The sequence below is a fragment of the Notolabrus celidotus genome, chromosome 11 (assembly GCF_009762535.1).
Source record: "Notolabrus celidotus isolate fNotCel1 chromosome 11, fNotCel1.pri, whole genome shotgun sequence".
NCBI classification, from domain to species: domain Eukaryota; kingdom Metazoa; phylum Chordata; class Actinopteri; order Labriformes; family Labridae; genus Notolabrus; species Notolabrus celidotus.
Window position 1 is genome coordinate 24,278,002 of NC_048282.1, and position 21,613 is coordinate 24,299,614.

Here is a 21,613-nt window from a genome sequence, read left to right on the forward strand (position 1 = left end):
GGCTTTAATTAGTGTGGGGACACTTTGAGGCACAGGACCATTCGCTATACCATACCCTCATTTAGCTTCCTTTGCCTAGTTTAGAGATAACACTGAGGATACTTTACATTACTGATCAATCTGCTGATTATGATCCTGATTTTTTTTTCTTACATGAGGTGACGTCCTTAGAATCCCTTTTCCAAAAATCCGCCCACAAAGAAAATGTAATCAAACTACTACAATACAACTGTATCTACTAAAGGCCTATTTTGAGTTGAAACATCAAAAACTTGTATTCTTTTATCCTTACTTTTATTTGATTTGTTTACTGGTTTTGATTCAATCATCGCTTTAGGTTGTTCCTCTGTGAGTCAGTATGTCCTCCAGTTTTATTAATGTAATTTTGTGTATTTTGTCAAGGTTTTGCGAAGCACTTTTTAATACTCGTTTTGATGAGTGCTTTATAAATTAACTTAATTTATTTGATTTATCCTGTACACTTCTGATTTTTCTAAAGCAAACATTTCAAGCTTACCAGATTGATAGCATCCATATATTCCATAATTTAAATGCTGATTTTACTGATTTGAGATATTGTTAAAATCCTTTTATAGTTTTATTGTTATACGGCATAGATTGCTGACCCATGGCTCTTAAACATCATACATTTTCCTTGTTTGAAATCTAATTCTAACCTTAATTCATACCCTGATTCTAGTAAATAACAACCTATTCCAGTGATTTTAGTTTGTGTTTAAATGTACTGTTTTTCTTATTTTAAGGATTTTTCAACATTCGATCTGTTTCGCCACAACTTCCTGACTCTTGAAATAGCTGCTCAAAAATGACAAATTGTCCTCAATTTCTTCCTCCATCTCCACCCCTCGCCTTCTCTGATGATGTTATTTGTGTCAAGACTGTTGTTTTGTGTAGTTTTGCATCACTCTGAATGAGGATTCTCCCTCAATCCATTTTCTCAAGATTTAAATAAATAAGCAAATAAATAAATGATGATGACGATGATGATGATGATGACGATGATTGTGACGACAAAAGAAAAGACGCAAATGATGAAATTTAAGCTGCGCAAGCTAAAATGATGTGTGGCGTTTTTCTGTCAAAAGGACTAAAGCGACTAAAGCGATCCACCAATCATCTCAATAGTAGCAGCTATTTTTTCTTTAAATTGCTCGGCTGCAGCTCCATCTCAGGTCTTTCTCATTTCACATCTCTTAGAGAAGGAAGATCTGGCTTTGTACGTCACATGCTGCAGTGCTGTTTTCATTCGATTACACAGTTTGGCTTCTCCAGCTTGTTTATCCCTCTGGATTCAAGTCTGGAATTTTCTCTTCATTTGCCTTGCCTTGCCTTACAATGGCATGCTCCTTCTTATTAGAGAGCTTCTATTAGCGACCGTATATCATTCTGAATGGTTTTTTTGGCATGCTGGAGAATACACTTTGGCAGGGTATTAACTCTCGCTTTTATCCCATCCCCTCTTACTGGATGAAGGTCACTCTCTCTATCTGCAGAATGACTTTCTCCTCTCTTCTCTTTCATCCCTGCTTTTCCTCCCATCCTCCACACCAGGGCATGAGTCAGAGAATCTGACACCTCGGAGGAGAGAGGAGACAGGAGGAAAGGGAGGAGAGAGAGAGAGAGAGAGAGAGGGAGAGGGGAGACAGATTGAGAAAGAAATAGGGGGAGATGGGGACAGTTGGAGGGAGGAGAGGCTAGCTGATCGATACCTCTTAGAAACAAGTAACATGAGAAGATGTGGATCGGCCCTGCTTCCTTGATGTGCAAGAAAGTGTCTTCAAAATGGCAATTGAATTCTTCAAAGCACAGATGGTGCAGGGGCTCCGATTTTACTGGACAGAGTCTTTGATGTGGCTGCAAAATCGCATTGTTTACAGCATCTTTCCCTTCACTGAGTCTCTGGTGTGTCTTTGGTATACAGCAGCACCATGCATGTTGAGCTAAAACTACATATTACATAAGCTCCTGAACAAACCGAGCACAAACCCAAAAATAGTGCAGTCCCTGTTAAATATTTCAGGCACTCAGCAGCTGAAGGGGGGGGGGGGTAAAAAGCTTCTCTCCTTCTTGGTCGCTATACAAAAACAGACACGCACACACTGATGCAGATGGCCAATTGAAAGAAAACCTCCTTTAGTGTACTGAAGAGCAAAGCGGATTACTGTCACGAAGGCAGACTTTTAGTGTTTCGAAAACAGCACTTAGTCATTGGAGTGGCGTTCTTAGCTACACCTATCCTTATTTCCTGAGTCACTTTCTGTACAGTATCGACAGCATGAAAGCCGCTCTTTAAATGCTGGGCGACTTCTGAACTCAATAAATCACGCTCATGAGACTCTTTGAGAGACACAACAGGAGAGTCACGGGGCCTGCAGGGTCCCTCTCCGGAGCTCCACTACACAGTGCTATCTTTTCATAGCACCCGGGCACGGCCCGCGGCTCTGTCAACCGCAGGGTCAGTCTTAAGAACAGCAGTGAGGGTCACATTCTGCCTCAGAAGAAAGGCGCTCTTCATAGAGCTACACAACAAAGCCAACAACACTGTTTATTATATTAGAGCTGCTGGATCAGAAATACACAAGCAGTCATGGGATTTCCTTTCATGCCTCTCTTGCATAAAATGCAACTTCATACCAAGCTTCAGTGTAAGAAACCCAAAGAAAAAAATCCATTCAAATCAAGCAGCGCCTCAAGAGTGTGCAGTTATTAGACATACGACAAGCACAGGTTAATTGCTCAAATGCAGGTTAATTGCAACAGGGGATTTATCTCTTATATTGGAGTGGAAATTAATTTGTACACAACAACGCTCCTGTGACAACAACATCTAAATTAGCGCCTGAGTGGAGACGGACAAAGTGATTTGCCTCTCAAACACACAGCCCCACAAGTTATTACAGGTTTTTTAAATCAACGTAGAAGCAATTTAGGACTAATGTGATATTGAGGGAGGAAATCAAGACGATAAAATGAAAAATCTGCATACAATTCCGGATGTTTTTTTGAACGAGTCACTCAGCTCCTCTGTGTAATTAAAGGCTAAATCATCCAGGAAAGCTCCTCATCAGTAAAAGGTGATTGGATATCCCTGATCTCTCTCTCTGCAGATCTGTTTAATAGACTAAAGCTGCTACACTGGGCTGCTTTTACTTGATGACTGCAAACTAAAAACTAAGCATTGTGCCTGTGTTTCTTCCCACCCCCCCTTTCCACTCTGCAAGAGCAGCATCTTAGTAGATGAGAGGGATTATTGGCAGTTCCCAGACGTTGGAGCAGCACGTGTCAGGTCTGCTCTCTGTTATTTATGAAGCCTCTCAGCCCCGGCCCATCACTCTGCTGCACAGATGCAGGTGGGGTTTCATTATTGGAGGATGCTCTTCCACTTCTTATTAGATCTCTGACTCTCAGAGTGCATTAAGGAATTGCATTTGGATGGAGAGTCAGCAATACATGGTGGTCTGTGTCTGTGTGCTACCCTGGAGTGCCTTTAAGAGATGTGTGTGTGTGTGTGTGTGTGTGTGTGTGTGTGTGTGTGTGTGTGTGTGTGTGTGTGTGTGTGTGTGTGTGTGTGTGTGTGTGTGTGTGTGTGTGTGTGTGTGTGTGTGTGTCTCTCTCTCTCTCTCTCTCTTACACAAGCCAAATTGTATCTCCTGTTCCCTCTTTCCTCTTTTGGGAAAAAATAGTGTTTCTGCACTCGAGACGCAGACGCCCCCTTCACCACACACACATGGAAAAAAATCCTATTCCTCATTGATTTCTGTTGTGTGCCAAGAAAGATAAATCTGTATCATGTCCTCCTGTACTTCTCCTGTGAAACAGCCATACAATGCATTACATCCAAATGAATTCTGCAGCTTACAGCAACAGCCCGTAAGTGATGTGCATTCTTTCAATTGTGTCCTATATTTCTCTCCACTTTTGTTTGAGCGTGCTGTGTAAACACACACACACACACACACACACACACACACACACACACACACACACACACACACACACACACACACAGAATGGAGGTGCGCATGCAAGATTCATGAGCATCTCCAGGCAGCACGGAAGGACTATGATTTCCTGAATCAATCAGCTGGTCCACTATCACTACTTAGATGCTGTTTTTATCGATTCTATTGTACTGAAGACTCCGAAGCAATGAGTCAGTTTGATTTCTGGTTGGCCTGTTGTGCTGAAGTACAGAACTAAAGGCCACATAACTCAAAGCATGTGACTGGAAGTGGAAAGAGGACACATTTTCTTCCATTTAATGGCCATTTTTAACAGGCTGTGACTTGTTCCCAGCTGACAAATACTGTGAATATCTGGAAACTGTGAGTATGCAACACCTAGCTGACTTTCAGAGATCATCTCTGACTAAACTACAGTCACAGTTTGCCAAATGTGGCAAGAATTTCTCCATTCTGGGGTAGAATTGTACGAAAACGTGCAAAGCTGAAATATTGCTCCACCGAGTTTTGTTTTTTCATGTAGGTCAGCCCATCAAGACACTTTTTCCATCCTGTGTTAAGACTAATGCAATTAGGCATCCTCATGAATAATGGTGCTGTCACACACACTCGCTGCCTCAGCACCCACAGGCGCCCACAGTACCGGACTTGTTGAGAATGATCTTTGTGTTTAGGACTGGCCTGGCTTGGCCAACTGGGGTCCACTTTCATTATCATAAAACCGTCCTCACACACACAGTCACATTCATACACACACAAGAGACCGATTGTGTCCTCGCTCTTACAGTGTCCCCTGCTCATCTGGGGACTTTGTGCCATATGCTGGATTTAACAGCCCAGACAGTTTATAGCTTCATAATCTGGTCGGGGATTTTAATTTGTACTCACAGGAGTATGTCCAAGTAAAATCACACAATTAATTTATAAGAACAGTAAGGATTTTATGGTTCAAATGGTCTGATTGTGTCTTTAACTCGGAGGTTACTTATTGAGAAGAGTTATGGGCTACATTTAAAAACAGACGTCTCAATGGTTGGTTAATTCGATGGATTAAACTGAGTTTTGTCAGGAATTAACGATCAAGAATGTCCCCTATCGCATAAGAGCTGTTTCAAGTTGCAAATAAGGAACATGCTGTCCTCAAATGTCTCGTTAAAAATAGTCAAAGTGTCTTACCTGTTTTCATGTATGTGATCGCAGGCTAAAGTATCCCCATGGATCTGCGTTCAGAGGGATTTGTATCCACATAGAGTCCAATGACACGGGCGTGTAGAGCGGACTGTCCTCCCGGTGTGTCAGCAGACTGGAGTGCAGGGCGCCTGTGCGCTGAGGAGGGGAGAGAGACACACACCAACACACACACACACACACTAAAAAGAAAGAGAGAGAGAGAAGGGAGAGAGATGCAGGGGGGCGACTATACCCAGCTCACTCAGATCACAATTAACTGAGGCAGTCCGAGCGAGAGAGCCAAAAAGTGTCCCAGATAGGTTGTATTTAGCTTCCTGTGTGTTTGTGTCGCCTCCCCGGCCCGTGTGTGATAATGTTGTCCCCGCAGGACCTCCGCTGGGAGCGCTGAGAGCTTTTACCGAGCGCCGTACCGCAGATTGACACATCCAGGATCAGGGAGCATCTGCGCGGGGAATTACATTAGTCCGTTCATTCAGACTATAGATGTGATGCATCGCCTTGTCATATTAAAGTCAGAGTGGGGAAAACAGAATGACCTTAACGTGGTGTTACAATTTTTTTGTAACGAAATATTCCGGCTGCATTGAACAAACACTTATATTACTCTGTCTGTCATTCAACTTCGGTTAATTACAGGCCAGAGGCTACTTTAACATTAGTGATGCGAATATTAAGCAACATTTTTGACAATGAAAGGCAAAATCATTCCATACTAGGGGGTGCGAGTGTTAAATTGGAGCTCTTGGCATTTTCTTTTGAAGTTGTTTGGTGCGTTGGAAACCCAACTTTTCTCACACAGCGCCATCTAGTGTTTGTGTCCTCGTATTGCAACTGCTCCACCAGGGTCAGAACCATGGTAAGATAGGATATAAGATAAGACCTTATTTGATCTCCCATTTGGGGAAATTATTTTGTTACAGCAGCTTACAACACGGGACAAGGGAATACAACAATGTACTAACATAGTTGTAATTTGTAATTTATTTATTGTAGGATAGCCCCTTGAGATGCAGCATCTCGTTTCAAGGGGGTCCCAACAAAAACACAAAGCAAATTAACAAAACAGTAAATCACAACAAACAAAAACACAGATAGCTCTCCCTCACCCTTACTCCTCCTGGACCCACGCAGCACCCCACCATTTAATAAAACCATGACAATAGACAGCATCAAAAAAGAGAAAGGTATCAAAAAAGCACATTAATATATGTCAGAAACAGGAGCAGCTTGTTTTTAAGTGATAAAACAGATTTGATTTACAGCAGTGGATGGAGGTGATGGATTTAAGAGAAGGGGGTAGATTATTCCAATCGGATGGGGCTTTGAATTTGAATGACCTGCGATCAATTTCTTTATGGATTCTGGGGACAATGAAGGAGGGATGTTGCGTATGTCTGAGGGAATATGAAGATGAATAATGAACCAGAAACTCGTTTAGATAGGGCGGACAGTTAATATGAATACATTTAAAAACAAACTGAAGCAAGTGAAATTGTCTTCTTGTTTTAGGCTGAAGCCAATTAAGTGCTTCAAACATGAGACAATGGAGTGTTTGGTATGGACACCGTAAAACAAAGCGACAGAGAGGATTAAAAACAGTATTAAGAGGCTTAAGGTGAGTGTCTGACGTGCACTGATAGACAACATCAGCATAGTCCATGATGGGTAATATTATTTGAGATATAATTATTTTCCTTACCTTAAATGAAAAACAGTTAACTGAGCAATACAGGGTGCCAAGACAGCCATAAACTCTTTTAGTTATATAATCGATATGTGGCTTAGCTAAAAATATAATAATTATAATAGTAATGATAAAATAAAATAGAATAAAATAAAAATAGAATAAAATAAAACATGGCAAATAGTACAGATTTGTATGTACACTTCTATCTGATGAATAGATAGTGAGGTAATTTATTGCACAAATAAAATTGTTTTATTGCCAAGCATAAATGGTTTATTGCCTTGTGGGTTTAAACATATAAGGAATTTGTCAGCGTTTCTGCTGCATCATATTAAACAAGTAAATAGAATAGGAAAATAAATAGGAAGCAAATAAACCAGAATATTCTTATTGTCAAGTAACTCAAGAAGATTGCAACTAGGAACATAAATATAAAAGCATATTGTATTAAAAAATGGTGATAAGAACAAAATGACTCATGTTCAAATATCTTTTTTCTTGTCATTCACCCTTACTCTCTAAACTTCCTTTTCCAGGCTCCAGAATCCAATATTATCGCACATTTTACTTCACTATATATATAATAATATCGCGTAGGAATCTTAGGCAAGGCTTTCACAGCCTTGTTCATTGTGACGTGTTAAAACAACATCACTCAGGGGACAGGATGATGTGAATCAGTCTGTTTCACACCACCTAAGTGTGTGTGCTACTATGATGAATTCTCACTTGACAAACGGCTCATTAATTTAAAGACGTGGAGCAAGACACCCTAGACAGCTCCCACTGCTCCTGTGTGACGGGGAGAGCGTCCCGGTAATTTGAGTATGACATCTCCATCTATTTCACAAAGTCGCTCCTCAGGTGACTCATGTTCTCTGCAAAAGAGAGAAATAAAATGAAATGAAAATGTGAAATCACATATATTTCTAAATAAAGAGCCTTTTCATCAGTGCTTGACATTTATAGGACTGTCTCTGTAAGCGGCTGCATTTTGTTGCTTTGCCTGTCTAATGGTGACATTTTCATCCTGGCTGGGAGTCCAAAGACAGCTAGGATGCCACATTAATCAAACATGATCAGGGGTGGGCAAATGATTGATTGATTACTTTGATTTTGTGCCATGCATAAATTATATGGCCCACATGGGCTCATAAATTACAGTAATTTTAAAAAAGAGACGTTAAAGCTGACACAGACTCATAGATTACTTAACAAAAACAAAACAAAAGTTAATTCGTAAGCACTAAGTATTTAGTAAGCATTTGAATAAAAAGAAATGTGTTTATTTTGTTGTCAGTGCACCAGAATATATCAGGGTTTTGAAAAAATGCTCTGACCTTATCATAATTAGCAAGATACAAGCTCTTCATTTTAAATCTGCTTAATCCCAGGACAAGTGGATTAATTCCTGTCAACCTATTACCTCTGACTAATGCAAAGTTTGCCATGAAGTCAGTTTCAATACCAGTCATACTTAATTTGGAAGTATGTTTATCATTTTTGGCTTAACGACATCATTTTCTTTAAATCTAGCAATTAACTTTTTATCTTGTTGTGTTTACGCCGCAAGATTATTTTTTTCCTCTGGATAAAGCAGCCTCTTTAAAAACAGCATCAAGCTCTGTAGCTAATGAACTGTGTGATTTATTCTGAAGAAAAACCCTACTTTATGAAATATTAAGTAATCTATCAGTAGAGATTTGGAGTAGATAGTTTAATCCTTTTTTATTATTACCACATATTTATATTCCAAATTTACTGTATGATAAGAATTGTGATTGAGGAAGCTTCCAGGTTCCTGAATACTAACATGGTCAAATATTGAGAAAAAGAAGTGTTATCTGTCACTGTTGCATAATTCCTGACTCAGTGCAGTACCACTGAGTGAATAAAGCTGCATTAGATCCTAACCTTGTTGGATGAAACATTACAGCATACTTTAAATCTCCAGACAGGGAAATAACTGTGATAGGAAGCAATAGAAGAAGAATATGGCCTATTAAAGTTTAACCTTGTAACTCAGTGGGAGTTTCTACATAATGGCAGCCTATGAATCATGCACTTACAGCTTCAGTGAGTAACTTTCTATGTACTCAATGATAGAGCGACATGTTGTTTTTAAAACAGCAGGAGGTGCTGTGTGATCACAAATCCATCTTACAGGGACAGGCAGGGTGGTTTATCAGAAGAATACAAAATGCTGCTACCAACGGAGGGAGTGTGGGTCAGATCACTGCCACACATCAGTCATGCTGATGTGGCTTTGAAACAGCCAAGGTGCACTGTTGAATATCACACACAGCCATCAACAAGGGGAGAGAAACATGAATGCATCAATATGGCTGACACTTATATCACAGGGATATAATTGACACACTGAGACCTTGTTCAATCAAAGCTGGGCAAACTAAGACAGTGTCACGGGATGTGGGATTTCTGAGAAATTAATCTGATTTTCTCCCCGCTACGTGAGTGTGTGTGTGCATGTGTATGCATGTGTGTGAGGGGAAAATGGAGAAACTATATGCACTTGTCAAGTCACCTCTCAAGGCAGCTGAAGTCCTAAATACTGACTTGGATGATATCCATCAGTGCCTGTAACATAATCCTCTTATATCAAATCTGTAAAAATCTGTTCCCATGTGTTTCTGGGGAAGAAAACATGGCCTTAATATCAAGAAACACTGAAAAATATTAGTATTATTTTATTCTTCTTCTTTGGAATAATGTAAGATCCACAGGTCGGATTTAATAAACCTGTAAATGACATTTCAAAAATAGTAATGAATAACTCAAATTGTTTCAAAGGAGGCACTGGATAAAAGCTCAGACAGCCTCAATTATTCATGCACTCTGTTTTTCTCTCCCTTTTCTTTACAATATTGGCTCAAGCTTCAGCCTCCACAATCAGAAATGGCTCAAATTCATCACCACCATTAAATGAAATGTTAGAATCCACTCTGCTTTGAAAGCTTTTGCATATTTGTCTGAACCTTGTTCTACTTATACCCAAAGACTCATTCACACTGCTTTCATTAAGACCACTGGAGACTGATTTACTCTATGTTGCCAAGGTCCATGGTATCTGAATCACTTACCAACTTTCTTAAAAAAGTGAATTTATTCTTAAGACCTAAAAAAGCTCTCAAAAGCATCTTGTCAGTCCAGGGACGTGTGCAATCTTTTTAGACTGGGGTGGCCCAACTGGGGCACTGACATGGGCAGGGGTGGCCAGGCTAAGTGCACCACCACAAATGAATAGCATTTACCCACACTGTCTTCACTCAGTACGTTTACATGCACAGTTAAGTGGGGCTATGGCTATAGCTCGGTTGACCTGTTACATCACATACCAAAACAATCAACAGCAAGTTTGCAAGAGGCTAACTGGTTGTATGTCGACCAGTAAAGTCACCAAAACTCTACCTTTACCTTTCATATGTACAAACTTCTGTTGAGGTTTTGTTTGCCACCTGGCTTCCTTCAACCATAGACTGTATAAAATATGGACATAGTATCCGTGACGTCACCCATCTGTTTCTGAAGCATTGTTTTGAAGCCAATCGTCGGCGGGAGCCATATTGCTGCTGTTGATCGGTTGTGACATAAAGAGGCGGGCTTTGAGCCTCCTAGCCAACAGCTACAGTGTTCCCGCCTGTCAATCAAGTCAGCTGTGCCTCTCAGTGGAAGACTCGTAATCTCAATATCTTCGAAATTGCACTGTTGAAAAAACTTCACCCCCCTACAGTGTGTGCTGATCGAGAAATGAGCTATCCAGACTAAACCCATTTTTTGTACCAGGCGGTAAACATGTCTATTTCTGCTGTAAAGATCAGCTTTTTTGAATTGGTGTGTATGTGGTTTTTGGTACTTCCTGAGCCAGCCTCAAGCGGATCCTCGATGAACTGCAGTTTTTAGCACTTCTGCATTTAGACCGGAGGTTGCCACTTGCCTTCATGGCATTCAAGAAATGTTCTTCCAAAGTCTGCGTGCAAACTATAGAGCATGCGCAGAACGCCTAGGCCAGTTAGGATCCAATTGTGGTGTACATGAAGGAGAAAATCCATCCCCAACCTCATTTCCTAGGTAAGTTAGACCGACTTCGAGAAATTTGACTTTAGTGTGCTTTCATTTCTGCTAACATGCTTACATGTATTTTAAAAATCTAGATTTAGTTGCTGTGATAGATTTGCAACCTGTCCTGGGTGTATCCTGCCTTCCACCTGATGTCAGCTGGGATAGGTTCCAGCAACCCCAAACGGGATAAGAGGTCAAGATGATGATGGATAGCTTTAGTTGTTGGGGTTTTTGTACATCATGTAAACCTACTATCTATCAACAACTATAATTAAAGTTGGTATAGGTATGTTTGTTGTTATCTTTATGATCTTGACTTTTAGATTTGAAATTAAAATAAATGCTGCATTGCTTCACCAGAGTGGTCTGAAACCATGACTAAGGGGAAGGTGAAAGCTTCAAAGTGCTCACTCTGTGAAATTTGGTGTTTATTTTGTATCTTTTTTAAGGATATTACTGTTGCACATCAATAAATATACAGGAGCACAAAGTAGCATAATATGAAAAAAAAAGAAGACCTATTTGGGTTTTATACCTCTCATACCCATATATACTGTATGTATTGTGCATGTAAATTACAATAAAAAGACAGGATAGAAGCTGGTGCAATGGATAAGGGACATTGTAACACAGAACATTTTAGATCTAAATTTCCCTTGTGGAGAGAGTTTACAACCCTTTCAATGCAGGGTTGTAAACTCAAAGAGAATGAATCCCAGTTATAAAATATTTCAATATAAAGGTCAAATGATAGCTAAAAGCACCTGAAGCTGTACTCTTTGTTTTATCTCATTCCACACCATTATGGACAACATCCACCACCCTCTCCACAACGTGCTGGTGGAGCACAGGAGCACATTCAGTGCAAGACTCATTCCCCCTAAATGCACCACAGAACGCCACAGGAAGTCATTCCTGCCTGTGGCCATCAGACTGTACAACTCCTCCCTGTGATCACTGAACTATATCCCGTACTCTGTGCAATAACTGTACAATAACCATACAATACAATATCCCTGCCACTTCAACATCCTGTATATAATACCTTTATTCCCAGTGCTTTTGTACATAGCGAACTCTAACTATTCTGCATTTCTGTATATACTTCTTATTGATCCAATTCATATTATTTTATTTGTATTCATATCATATTTTATTCCTTCTTTCTATTAATATTTTGACTTTTCTGATTCTGATTCTGATTCTGATTGTACTAGCACTTAATATTGCTATTTTGTACTGGTGAATAGAAAGTTTATTGTTTAACTGAATCTATATTACAATGTATTCTTTTGTGATACAAGCAACATCAAGTACACTTTATATGTAAAGGCCAACAAAACAAAACTATAAACTCGCAACACATCAGTCTCATGCTCTGATAGGGATATCGGCAAATTGCATCAACTCAATCAAATAAAATAGAATCAATTCAATATTTTTATGGTTATAATTCTATTTCATAACAACACCCGGGGGGAACGCACTTGAATTTGGAACACTTCTCATTAAGTTTGATTGAGCCTGAAATGTTCACTTGTTTTTTTATTTTATTGTAGCATCATAATTTGTAAAATCAAACAGTGCTGCAAATTACAAAGTTATGTCCAATTCACAAAAAGCCCTGCTTGTGTTTGAAACCAGCTATGGTATACAGACCCCCCATTATACAATGTATATCTTCCCTGCTTGTCTGTGTGCGCTCAGGCTTAACAAATAGCTCTCATACTAAATGACACAGAAACAACGAGAGATGACACCGAGGCGACAAGTACAATTACTCAGCCGTGGAGCGTCTCCATTCTTCTCTGCCATCCTCTCATGCACAAACAAACACGGCTTAACATTCTTTGTTGAATTTTCACAGCGTTTCTTAACTTTGTGCTGACAAATGGTGATTGAAGACATATTCTGCTTTTGTCTGCTTCCACATGCCAGAGTTCACAGTGGCCTTGCTTTTCATTAAAGTTGCTTCCTCTGCAGGGGTTTTATCTGCTTGAAAGCTGCAATCGTCTTTGATTCTCTCTGAAGCATGCAGTTATGGTTTGACATTTCTTTTCCAGGTGTTTACTTACCAAACATGAAAAGAGAATTCTTGTTAAAACTAGCAAAAGGTTACCTCATATATTACATGATAAGAATATCTACAGGTGTTTCTATGTCGGCTGAAACTTTGCTCACAGAATGCACAATTAACTCATAAATAGATTCTCCTACAGTGACAATTACATGAATTTAGATGCAGAATGGTGCTGAATACTAGGATGCACATCTTTTATGCAATAATCCTATCAGGATTTGGTTGAAATGTGACTATTATTCTGAACAAAGGATGCAAAGGAGAGAGGTCAGAATCAGCTGGAGCTGGGTAGGACACTTGCTTTTAAATAGCTTATAAAAACAAGCATGATTCTTGCTCTGTGAGTGCTGTTCTGTTTAGTCTGTACTAAAAAGTGAAAAAAAAATCTCATGCAGAACAGCCAATGAGGATAACCAGCTACTGCTTGAGACCATGTTTTCATTAGTTTTACATAAAAGCCTGCCACAGCAAGACCTGCTGTTCCATCCACAGTTTTCTCATAACTTAATTACACTTTATTGATGTAGTTTGTACAAATTCTGAGAAAAAAAACAGAAGAGAAAATACATACACAAAAAGTATTAGATAGACTGCTGGGATAGATAATGAGCATACAAATGAAGATTCAATGAAATAGAGAAGTTAAATGATGTGGAACAGATTAGAAAGACAAGGTTAAAGCCGACATGTTTTAGAGCAACTTTTGAAAAAGTTCACAGATTAGCTTCCTTGAAACCCCCAGGGGGCTGTTCCAAGCGATCAAACATACTTCTAGTTACATTTTTGATGTCTGTATCAAAGCTAAGGTAACTATTGACACTGTGAAACTGGTCATTAGCAGGAACGAACCTTCAAAGAATTATGTATTGAATCTGCTGCTCCTATTTTCGGCTGCATGCAGCTAGAAACTGAGTTTCAGCTCATTTACATGGTGAATCTTCATTGTGTTGGCTTACTCTTCCCATGCAAGGTGCTGCTTTTGTTGCAGCAGGGTCTTAAAACCTCCTGTACAATACCTGCTTAGCACCAAACAGTAGACTTACACAGTTAGATATCAGCTTGTAGCCATATTGGAATGCTAAGCAGTTAAAGAGACATTTCCCTTAGGAGTTGGTGAGGACCAAAGCAAGAGCTCAATAGGACTGAATGATAATGTTTCTTATTCAATTCTGAATGCGTGGGAGAAATAAGGAACACTTTGCTAAATTCTACTGCCTTCACTTGGCACAATGTATAAATAAAACATCTCAACAACTTCTCCACTTGAGCAGCAACTTAAGCCTTATCACAGCTATTTCAGTAGTTGTGCCAACAATGCAACGCACTGATCTGTTGCCTGACGCAGGATTGACTATTCCTAAGGAAATTAGCTGAAGTGTTCCCAAGTTTTTGCTCTAAAATGTCTAAAAATACATCAACTCCCATACTACATTTCTCCATGTTATCATTCCCAGAGAGTATTGATGACAGAAAACAAATATGGAGTAAAAAATGAAGAACTGAATACATCCATTGTCAACATGTGATTTCTAAGCAGCATTGACGGCCTGCTGGTTACAGATGCAGGGATGTTAGAAGCCAAATTCAATCAACGTCCAGTAAAAAGGTGATGAGACAGTCAATTGTGGAGCTTTCATGACTCATCCAACATCCATGCATCCTTGAGCAAAGCTGGCATGTACACACTGCATGAGACAGCTTGAAGTTTTGTCTGGACAGACAAGGTTATAGCCGTCACGTTTTTAGAGCAACTTTTAAAAAGTTCACAGATTAGCTTCCTTGAAACCCTCAGGGGGCTGGTCCAAGTGATCAAACATACTTCTAGTTACATTTTTGATGTCTGTATCAAAGCTAAGGTAACTATTGACACTGTGAAACTGGTCATTAGCAGGGATGAACCTTCAATGAATTATGTATTGAATCTGCTGCTCCTATTTCCGGCTGCATGCAGCTAAAAACTTAGTTTCAGCTCATTTTCACTCTTCAATGTGGTGGCTTACTCTTCCCATGCAAGGTGCTGCTTTTGTTGCAGCAGGGTCTTAACGATCCTGTTATGTTGTGGGTCAAATTGACCCTTTTTAAAGTCTATTTTAGATAATATGCGCCTTCCAAACCAGCTAAATGCAGCATAAAAATCTGGGCAGCATGTGACAGAAGAGGTGTTGAGTTAATTTATCAATATCACTTCATAAAAAAAATAAAAATAAAAATGTAAAATTAAACAAACAAAAATCTAAGTCATGTAAAACTATTGTATTGATATTTAGGGCTTTCACATTAAAAAAGTTTTTACATTAATTCTAATGAAAAACGAGTGAGATATCCTCATTGAACCATGATCTGTGAGAATTAAAGAACACCACTGGACTAAATCTTGATTTAAATGAGTTAAAAATTAGATTTAAAAACATGTGTATTGGGATTTTTTGGGGTTCTGACCAAGCAGCAACCTCCATCAAAAAATATGAGTCCAATGCGGAAGTGCTAAAAACTACAGTTCATCGAGGATCCGCTTGAGGCTGGCTCCAGGAGTACCGGAAACCACATACACACCAATTCAAAAAATCTTTACAGCAGAAATAAACATGTTTACAGCCTGGTACAAAAGACGAGTGTAGTCTGGCTAGCTCATTTCTTGATCGGCACACACTGCAATTTCGAAGATATTGAGATTACGAGTCTTCCAATGAGAGGCACAGCTGACTTGATTGACAGGCGGGAACACTGTAGCTGGGAGGGAGGATCAAAGCCCACCTCTTTACGTCATAATCGCTCAACAGCAGTAATATGGCTCCTGTTGACGATTGGCCTAAAAACAGTGCTTCAGAAACAGATGGGTGACGTCAAGGATACTACGTCCATTATTTATACAGTCTATGGTTCTGACAATTATGGATAATTGAATATGCCTCAGGTTAAATTGACTCAGGAACATTATTGCTGTTACAGAGAAACGAACATAACAGGAGGGTTAAAACCTCCTGTACAATACCTGCTTAGCACCAAACAGCAGACTTACACAGTTAGATATCAGCTTGTAGCCATACTGGAACACTGAGCAGTTAAAGAGACATTTCCCTTAGGAGTTGGTGAGGACCAAAGCAAGAGCTCAATAGGACTGAATGATAATGTTTCTTATTCAATTCTGAATGCGTGGGAGAAATAAGGAACACTTTGCTAAATTCCACGTTTTTGCTCTAAAATGTCTAAAAATACATTAACTCCCACACTACATTTCTCCTTGTTATCATTCCCACAGAGTACTGACGACAGAAAACAAATATGGAGTAAAATATGAAGAACTGAATACATCCATTGTCAACATGTGATTTCTGAGAAGCATTGACGGCCTGCTGGTTACAGATGCAGGGAAGTTGAAGGACAAATCCAATCAACGTCCAGTGAAAAGGTGACGAGACAGTTAATTGTTGAGCTTTCATGACTCACCCAACATCCATGCATCCTTGAGCAAAGCTGGTATGTACACACTGGATGAGTACAGCTTGAAGGTTTGTCTGTACAGCATCAATGTGAACAATCAAGATATCATATTCAAATAATACACTGCATGCTACAGGACAGCAGCAACACATGCACCTTTGGTATGTCACCTAAAAGGATGATTATCCTACACGATCTGGGACATGTAGTGTTCTGCCAAAGATATCTTGAGTCCTGAGATGTAAAACAGAAGGTGAACATCACACTATGACACCCCTTAATGCTGAAAAAGTCCTTCATTTAAACATGAGAGAAGTTTAAAAGCCCTGTTTAAGGTGTCTTACAGACTTCTTGTAAAACATTCATTAGTTTTATAAGAGAGATTGATTATTTCTGCATTTCTCCTTCATTTAATGATGAGAGTGTATCTTCCTGCACTCATATTAAGGACCTTTGTTAAAAAGCATGTTCTAGTTTTATTTGAGACTCTTATAAAAACTAAGATCTTAATGCAGATCCTTTTCTCTATTACAGCAGAGCCAAGTGTTAAAAGTCTCACTAAACCTTGGCCTTGTGTTCCGAGATGCAGAGGCCTTGATTCAGCGTCTGTTCAAAACAAAAGCTGAGGGTGAGATCATGGCAGATGTGGGAGGAAGTGCTCCTCCGGGCTATGTCTCCTACAGACCAAAGGATACTGTATCATTTGCAGGTGCACAAAAATGCCAAGCAGGCAACATTATGACGTTATGGTGTCTTGTGTTGTGGTTGGAAACAGCCTGTAGGCAGGAACTCAATCTGATAAGTACCGCGGAAAGTGTGGGAAGTTCTGGCGTTCATTTCAAAGAAGTGCAAAAGAGGGAGAAAGAACTAAAAACGACATTAAAAATTGAAATAGGGACGTGAGGGAATAACTTTTCTTTGTAGATAATAAATAAACTTAGTTTGATTCTGCATTATTAAACCGCCTCAAAGGATCTGATTGCTGGTGATAAAATATAAAGCAGATTAAATATTGTAATGCTTCGATCTCTACTTTGCATTTTAAACAGAAAGTTGTAAAACATGACTCCTAATAACTTCTTATCCCTGGATCTTTTAACTATAGCTTCAATGACAGGGCTATCTCTGCAGTCTCATGTTTCAGGTATGAAGAGTACCCTGAAGAGGCTTTTGATCTTGAACGTGCACTCAGGTGGGGGAGCTGGTAATGAGAGCTCTGCTGGAGCACAATACCATGCTTGTACACAATGCTGCAATACTTTGGCAACATCAGCCACTCAGACGTTGTTTTGTAGCTTTGGCAACCTTTGAAAGTTGGCGGCTGATCCATAAGAGGCCTGAATACTCCGACATTGACATCAGATACTGATATTAAATTATGAATACATTTGCCAAATCAAATAACATAAGATCCACTCTCCAGCTTCTGAATAATGAGCTCCAAATAGTCTTGTTTCCCTCACATATATAGAGAGTGAAGGACAAACATTTTCTCCTCATCAGCACAGATGATTGCAGAGAAAAATGCCCGACATAAAGGATAAAAGCTGAACGTTTGTAACCATGCAGCCGACAAGAGGACAGAAACAATTACCATGAAACACTTTGTTAGAGAGCTGTTTAGCATACCTGTTTGTGGTCGCATGTTTCTTTGCCCCAGGCTTTAATGATTGAAAACATTGTTTACTCATGCATTGGTTTTAACCCTTTAGGGCCCAATCTACTAAAGGTTTGCGTGTATAAAAACACGTGCAAAGTTGACAACGCCCGCAAAGCTGATGTACTAACCGGGTGCACCAAGGACTGCATTGTTTTCTGGTCTGAGCTGATTTGAGGAGTACGGCGGGGATTGTCAGACATCTGATGAAGATTTTCCATTTAAGAAAAAAGATGTTCTTATTTTTTATGGTCATGACAGACAACTTACAAAAAAACTTTTCAAATAATGAAATCACTTTTTGTTTTCATTCTTCCAAATCGCGTTTCTTCTGGCAACGCTGAGATGTCTCTGCTGGAGTTCACCAGTGTGTTTATTTGCCTCCTCCACCAAGACCTCCAACTCCATGGCTTCAAACTTCATTTTTCATTTACGGCCACTCTGCTCTCTCAAACTCTCCATGGTGACAGCCAGTAGCACACGCATAATACTCATTTAAAGGGGGTCTGCACCACTTTTGCACCTGTTATCAATTGCGCATGCAGTCATAGTAGATCACCCGCAACACGCCCCTAAATAGCACGTGCAATTGTTTTGTTTGCACACGCAATTTAGCGCTCGTTATTTGGGATCTTGGTAGATCAGGCCCTTACTGTCCAGCAGTTTGTATCAATACCCCACTTACCGTTACGTTCACATGGAAGCTAACTAGCATAGCCACAAGAATCTTCTTTTGGCAACTAATCAGATGATGAGGAGATTAGGATGCGGTAATTAACCTGAAATCCTTTTGAAACAACTGAAATGTCTCATTTGCATTGATTATGGAAAACTTGCAGGTACAGTCAGGTTGTTTACCTTTTCTTTTATTAGACAGTCCACGATTTAAATTAGTTTTTTCACAGAAGTATGACTGCTTGGGTTGAACATTTGAAAAAGTTGGCTTCTCTAAAAAGCTTTATAGATAAAAATGTTTCTATTTCTCAAAGTCAGGTGTTGCACAAAGCCGGGTTTCGCCTTAGCACAAGTAACAAAAATCCACAGTACACCCAGATAAAATAATAAAAGAAAGAACTGATGAGTAAGTTTTTTTCAACGGCCACTTATAAAAGCAAAAAAGTTGATATGCAATATGTGAATTAATCAAAAGTTTCTTAACAATAACAAAACATTGTTTGCCTGCCATGTTGATGATGAGTAAGACGTCAAGTTGGCAAGTCGGGCACCAAATTGTGAGGTGTGTTCTGACTTGAGCAGACCTTAATGTGCATTTTCTAACACAAAAAGATGTTTCTCATTTGTCCGACAACATGTGAATGCAGTATGTGACAATCTTTTCAGTCTTGTTTATTGTCTCTGCTGCACTCAAATATATTTTCTTAGAAAAAAAAAAACATAACCGTGGCTTAGTTTTTGGTTAACTTGTCCTAGTTTAGCTCAACTCTCCTCACCATGTGTCTTCATCCTGCTTCTCCTTGGTGTCACAGTGATGAGTGACAGCTGGCCTCAGTCATGAGGGGTACACTCACTTCACGGTAAGTGGCGCCATCCACTGCTGTAACAGATATTGACAATTAATTAACCCAGAAAAGAGACTCACACAATTTTTTTTCCCAATATATTTCGAGGGTAAAAAAAAAAGGCATATAATCGAGTCAATATGAGTGCCAATATATTTCCACAAGGAAATCTGAGTCTTTAGAAGTTTGTATTCCTCCCTTATGTAAATGCTGAGAAACAATGGTGAGAGTACACTGCACTACTTCCTGTTGGACACTGATTAACTCTACAATAACAGGAGTCTTTGCATCAGCATTGCTGCACAGCTTGGAACTATAATTCTTTGCTTGCTATCACACTGCACAGTTAAATAAAAGGAAGCCAGGGCTGTAATTTCCATAATAAAAACAAACCAGGCGGATAAATAGAACAAATACATTGTGATTTACATTCTATAATGCACATCTGAGCCTGGAGGGGGACAAAAGAAAAGATTCTCAATAAGGTTTTGTTTGTCTGCACACATGCCTGTACACATTCCAGGAATTTGGAGAATGGCGAGCTAGTGACAAGAGGGGCCTTGTATTTGTGGCTCTGTATCTCCGGCCCACCCTGTAGATTAGCCTCTTATCTGTTAAATGAGACAGTGCCGACGGATTTGGAGAACAGGACTTTGGCATGGGCACCGCGCTCCCTGCTCTGAGAGCTCTGCTGTATCACAGAGAGTCCCTGTGCCAGAGCTGAGAGGCAGAGACAGCCTTGGACTGAGCAGTGGGTGGATATGTAGGGACACATAGGCAGCTTCAGATGCATGAACACAGCTGATTTTTTTTCTCTCCTGGTCACCTCTTCTAATAGGTATGACTTTAACATAGTATCATTTGTGATACACCAAAAGTCGAGATTCAGTTCGCACTTTCCCACATATCACCTGGATTGATGTGTTCCTGTGATTCCTGAAGCTGTTGACTCATTCCATCTCAGGCTACACTGTTGCCATGTGACCAGCCAGTCAATAAGGCGGGCTGAAATGCATCCTCCAAGCTCTGACTTATTATGTGATCTGGCTTGTGGTCTTCCTCACCCCGGGCCGGAATTGATAGGTAGCGTTAAATTCACACATGGGACCAAAAGTCAGGTCCCTCTGTTTTCTCCCCCGTTACCATCGTCCCTAAGCCAAGGGCATCAGACCGACATTAAGCAGGAGTTCTGCTCAATACACTCGGCAGCCCCCGCAGGCTTACAGAGACAGAGCTGCCTGCCACGTTGGGCTCGAGTGCCAGTCACCGCCAGGTCCAATGGACAAAAGTTGAGCACATTCCTGGGACCCAACACAGAGCAAGCTGGTTAATAAATCGCTTAGCCCACTGAGAGCAGGAAAAAACAAGGGCTGATGATTATCTAGAGCAGAGAGGTAACAGGAGAGGACCGAGCGTCAAGTTACACTGAACAGGCTTGTCTCTATGTGCAGAGATTTGTCGCTCCCAGATATGTAGGCCGCCCGCTGTATAGCCTTACATGTAAGATTAACTACAAAGGTAAGAGGAAACAAAGTTAAGTGAAGTTTTCAGTTTCTGCACTTTTCCTGGGTAAATGCTTTTCAGGCAACTTTTTACTTCAACTCCACATATTTTAACACAAATATTTGATTTGATAGTTTACAAATTGGAGCACATAGTCATTACTTTTAGTATAATGAATTTCTTTTTGGTAAGAGGAAGAATTTTTAAGATGTAATATTTCATTTGAAGTGAGGATTTTACACTGCAGAGCAAAACCAATAGATGTCTCAGAGAGCACCTTTTCACTTCAGACTGTGAGAACACATAAGAGCCTCTAGGTTTTTACTTTTCACTTTATTGAAGAACTAAATTCAGCACTTCATTATTTATAATAATCTTCTTTCACACAGTTATATCTATAGTTCTACCTGAGTTAAGGATAAGTGTGCTCGCCCTATTTGGTTATCTTGAGGGATTGTATTAAATATCGAT

At 39.8% G+C, this 21,613-nt stretch overlaps 1 protein-coding gene and 1 long non-coding RNA gene across 3 annotated transcripts in view; both read right to left on the minus strand.

Moving 5' to 3' along the window:
- Positions 1 to 5,973, minus strand: part of LOC117820962 (poly(rC)-binding protein 4-like) — a 48,701-nt gene extending 42,728 nt beyond the window's left edge. The window contains exon 1 of the mRNA XM_034694923.1: positions 5,160 to 5,973. The gene's annotated coding sequence lies outside the window, so the exon portion shown is untranslated. The remainder of the gene's footprint in view (positions 1 to 5,159) is intronic.
- Positions 5,974 to 7,140: 1,167 nt separating this feature from the next.
- The window catches only part of LOC117821435, a 48,279-nt gene continuing 33,806 nt past the window's right edge, over positions 7,141 to 21,613 (minus strand). For both annotated transcript variants that reach the window (XR_004632971.1, XR_004632972.1), the window contains exons 3-4: positions 19,571 to 19,674; positions 7,141 to 7,739 (exon numbers count right to left, since the gene is read on the minus strand). This is a non-coding gene — a long non-coding RNA (uncharacterized LOC117821435). The remainder of the gene's footprint in view (positions 7,740 to 19,570; positions 19,675 to 21,613) is intronic.